The sequence below is a fragment of the Macrotis lagotis genome, chromosome 3 (genome assembly GCF_037893015.1).
Source record: "Macrotis lagotis isolate mMagLag1 chromosome 3, bilby.v1.9.chrom.fasta, whole genome shotgun sequence".
In the NCBI taxonomy this organism is placed as follows: domain Eukaryota; kingdom Metazoa; phylum Chordata; class Mammalia; order Peramelemorphia; family Peramelidae; genus Macrotis; species Macrotis lagotis.
Genome location: NC_133660.1, coordinates 59,454,807 through 59,459,777, shown reverse-complemented (window position 1 = coordinate 59,459,777; position 4,971 = coordinate 59,454,807). Strand labels below are relative to the sequence as shown.

The window sequence follows — 4,971 nt, the reverse complement described above, 5'->3', positions numbered from 1 at the left end:
TAATGAAGGTTTTTAAAACAATCATATAGATATATGTGTATGTGTGTGTATATTATAAATGTCATATAGACATAGAACACACACATATACTTCTATATGTATATACACATATACACATGTAAACACTCATTTATATATGGTGTGGATATCACATTTACTTTCATGGTAATTGCCTTTTCATTCTCCAATCAAAAAAAATCCTAGTTTGGGAAACCAGGTTCATAATTTTTCCATTAAAATAGAAAAATAGAGGAAAATTTTACTCTGATTCTGATTTAAACTGAAATAGACAGGAAATGCCTTATTTTAGGCTTAGTGGGCACATATAAACTTTAAGAAAGGGATTCTAAGTCTTTAATGGGATCCATATTACTGTAAATCCTACTCAATTAATCAGCTATTTTCCATGTTGTCTTAAAGCATTTTCCAGTAAGGTAAATAAAATATGAAGGCATTTTGTGACTCATAGAGTCTTTGATGGCCATCTAAATGGTTTCTAAAAGCACATCAAAATTACAGACAACAGAATAAAATAATATTGTTTCTTTGTAATGTTTCTCTCTTTCCCTCCCTCCTTCCCTCTTTTCCTTCCTTCTTTCCTACTTTCCTTCCAAATTTTGTCCTTCATTCCTTTCTTCTTTCCCACCTTCCTTTCCCACCCCTCTTTCCTCTCCTTACTTTCCCTTTTTTTCCTTGCTTTCTTCCAATATCACAGTATGCACATTGTTCATTATAGAAAAACTATTGGTCAAGCAAAGTACAGTCTTAAATTCTTTTTTTCCCAACAAATAGGTATGGGGGTCTTTCCTACATATATTAAAGTCATATACTATTCCTTGATAAATGCAAGGAATAGTATATGACTTTAATATATGTAGGAAAGACTATTCTGTTTGATGACCCATGATGGTTAACAAAAAGTAAGGCATAAAACAGAGAGATGCATGGTAGCCAAAGGCATTTTTTGTTTTGTTTCTGAATACCAACTTGAAAATTAATGACTAAATTCACAAAGTTATAGAATTGAAATTCTGAATAAGTTTCAAATAAGTTGCCAAATAAGGGATAGAGATTACAAAAGATAAATTAGATAATTTCCACTCAATGAAATTGAAAAGCTTTTACATGAACAAAACTAATAAAACTAATAAAAGAACAGCCATGATTAAAAAGTCTTTGAGTCAAATTTGTCTCACAAGTATCAGAGTTTAAAGATATATGGGCAATTAACAGAAATACATAAAACCAAAAGACATTCTCCATAAATAAAATGGTCAAAGAATATGAACAAACAATTCTCAAATGAATAGTAAACTATTAACAACCATAAGACAGAATGCTCCGAATGCTAGTAAAAGAGCAATTCAAATCAAAACAACTTTGAAAGCTTAGTTCATGTCCAGCAAATTGCAAAAGATGAGATTTGAGTGTTAGAACAGTTGAATATGAATGTACACAAATTTATTATTGATGGAGCTGTAAAGTAGTCCAATTATTTTGGCCTCTTAAATGAGTGACTAAAATTTCTATAACTATCTGATTTAGAGATCCATAAACAACTTTAAAGTTTGCAAAACTATATATGCATATATATATATATATATGTGTGTGTGTAAAATCTCATTTGATCCTATATTGTATTGTATTCTTGAAGTTAGGCATTACTATTATCTTTTACAAAGAAGGAAACCAAATTTAAGTGACTTGTCCAGATTTTCACAACTTGTATGTCTGTAAGTGACTTGAATTTAAGGTACGACTTAAGGCATGACTTAAATTTAAGTCTACCTAAGGCCACATTCAATTCTTTGTCCTCTCCACTATCTTGCTGCTTGTACATCAAGAAATTCAAAGACAGAAAAACTAAAAGATTTGTAGAAATTAGTTTTTTTATGGTTGCAAAGAATTGGAAACAGTAGATGCTTATCAAATGGGGAATGACTAAACAAGTTATCATATGTGAATGTAATAAAATATTACTCTGCTGAAAAAAATGTTTATGATTAATTCAGAGATTTTATGGGAAGATAACTGATAAAAAGTGAAGAACAAGGAAAATAAAATACATGATGACTACAATAATATAAATTGAAGGAATGATAGTATTAAAACATTCATAACTGAATGTTGTGAAATTATAATTACCAAGCTTAAACCCAAAGATAGTATATGAGAAATCATTTCCCTCCATTTCTTTGAAGAGGTGCAGTAGTATGGATGGGAAATAATGCATATAATGTCAAACACTTTTATTATGTTGGTTAGTTTTACTGAACTGGTTTCTTTTTCTATTTTTTTTTATTTTTTGAGTTGTATCCTTGACCCTAATCACACATTTGGGAGCCTATTTCTGGTTATGTATAGATGCCTTCTTTATTAACTTATGGGAGAATTGCCTAGAGAAGTGGAGCCAAACTCAAAGAGAAATGGAGTTTCTAAACCATATATAAGGATCTTTTTGCTTTGAAAAACCACATCTTAACATCATCTATGTTTTGTTGTATTTAATTTGCTTTATTAAATGTTTCCCAGTCACACTCTAATCTGGTTTAGGCTGCTCACAGGAGTATTGAGTCTGCATTGCATTCCTCTGTTAATGTGTCTGACTCCTTTGACCTAGAGAAAGGAGTAGTTAATTGAATTGACCAGGCATTGATCTCTGGTCTTCCTGGTTCCAGGGCCATTATACTGTGACTGTCTCATTTGTCTCTTTTACTGCATCTTTTGTCCTTAGGGAAGAGAATAACTCTACTATTTTAGAGACTCTCTTCTCTCTTCCCCCACTTCCTTTCTGTCCTTTTCCTTCCCCTTCTCTATCTTCCTGTCTCTCACCCTCTTTTTCTCTTTCTCACTTTCCTCCCTCCCTCTGTCTGTCTGTCTGTCTGTCTGTCTATCTCTCTTACTTTAATGTTTTAATTAAACATTTTCCTACTGAACTTTTATTCTTACATGATTAGGTAATAGAAAATGTTGTTACAGAATAGGGTTTTTTTTTACCAACATTTGCATACTTGATCACCCCCAAATAGCTAAAGCAAACCTGGAAAAAGTAGCATAAGGCTTCTGTTGGGATTGTCAGTAATTTCAGAGGCCCCTTGTTACATGTGATTTATAGAACCTTAAAGTTGAATCTCAGAGATCCTCTATTGCAACCCCATGTGAAGCATAAAACTCCTCTAAAGCATCATTCAATCTGAGCTAACAGACTTCCGAATGACAGGGAATTCTTGACCTCAGGGAGCATCTTCTTGGGGTGAAGGCTGCTACCTTGTTGATTCTACCTTCTGATCCCATTCTGGCCTATCAGGTCAAGATCACATTTATGCTCTGTTTCCTGTGATAACCCTACAAATATTTTAACGAAGTATCCCGTTCCTTCCCCACCAAAAGTCCTCTAAAGAGTCTTGTACCCTCTTCTAAATCTTTATCATTTACTTGCCCAAGCTCAGAGTCTCTCTTAAAATATGGTATACCACATCTTGGCAAAGATACAAGAGTGGTTGGCCATTGTCTTCCTCAGTAGATCTATTTCATTAGGCAATCAGTTTAAAGTACTTGCACAGGGTGACATTACTAGAAGTTTCAAGGAGACAAAGATTTTGTAGTTAAATATAAGTTACTGGATATTAGTACTTAATATACTCTTTCAGGGCTTTCTAGATAACCCAAGAAAAGTGGCATTATGGTCTCCATTATTTTAACTAATTATACTTTAGCATCTTGTAAATGTTCAGGAATCACTCAATCTTCACGAATTTGCATGGTGTCCTTGTGCAGGGGCCATGCTAATCTTCTCTGTATCACTCCAATTTTAGTATATGTGTTCCTGAAGCAAGCACAGGACTCACTCAATCTTATTAGACCCATTTAAAGCCCTGTACAATATGATCCCAGTCTACCTTTCCAGGCTTATTAAATCTGATTTCCTTTCTTGCACCCTATGGTTTAGCTAAATTGGTCTTCTTATTCATCTTCACCCATGCCTTTCCAGCTTCCATCTTCATGGGAGCATAGGTCATCCCCCATACCTGAAATGCACTTCTTGTTCATCTATGCCTTGTAGAGTCCTTATTTTTCTTTGAAGCTCAACTTGGATGCCTTCTAGTGCATATGTACCATCTGATCTCCCCACTATATGTATGTACACATGTACTTCTTTTGACAGAATGTAAATTTTTTGAGGACAATGAGATTTTTATTTTTTTCTTTGCTCTTCTAGTATGCCACACTGTGTATGGTAGATAGTAGGTGCATAATAAATGGTGGATTGGTTGATTGGTTTTTCTTTTGGTTAATTAATCTTCCACAAAATATTTATTCAAAATGATAGTTTTGCTCCTACTTGACCTTCCCTCATTTGAAGGGCTACCAGGGTAGAACTTGAATTCTTACATGATTTTGTGTTCAAATGTAGTTACTTACATGTTTATTGTTTTCTCCACCATCAGAATGTGAGCTCTTTGAGGGCAGGGACTGTCTTTTGCTCTTTGTTGTTCTTTTTCTCAAACATTTAACAAAGTGCTTAGCACTAGTTGGTGCTTAATAGATGCTCCGTCACTGACTGACTCTCCAACCCACCTCCTTTTCTGAACATACATCTCCTAGATTTATATTTTATGGGACTTCTTGAACAAATTATCATTAACAATATACTGCAGTCTGTTTAATCTACCCCATGTATATTCAATTAAATTCAGCAAATATTCACATATTAAGTGTGAGTCACTGGGTTAAGTTCTTGGGTACAAAGAAGAAAAGGAAAACAGTTCTCTCTTTCAAGGAATTTATATTCTACTAGGAGATTAAAACAAATGTAAGAAGGTACAGACAAATTAATTTAAGAAGAAAAGACCAATAAATAAAGGGAACAGGAAAGCTTTCTCATTTCCTGGTTTTAGCTCCCCCTCAGGTCTATTCCTCCTCTAACCAGGCTCCCTGAGTTTCTAAAACAAGTTTACTCAAGGGTCAACT

General features: G+C 33.8%; 1 non-coding gene across 1 annotated transcript; it reads right to left on the bottom strand.

Annotated features, from left to right (window-relative positions):
- Window positions 1–3,732: 3,732 nt before the first annotated feature.
- LOC141519707 (U6 spliceosomal RNA) lies at window positions 3,733–3,839 on the bottom strand. The gene has a single exon (XR_012477368.1). It is a non-coding gene; the product is annotated as a U6 spliceosomal RNA (small nuclear RNA).
- Between the last annotated feature and the right edge of the window lie 1,132 nt (window positions 3,840–4,971).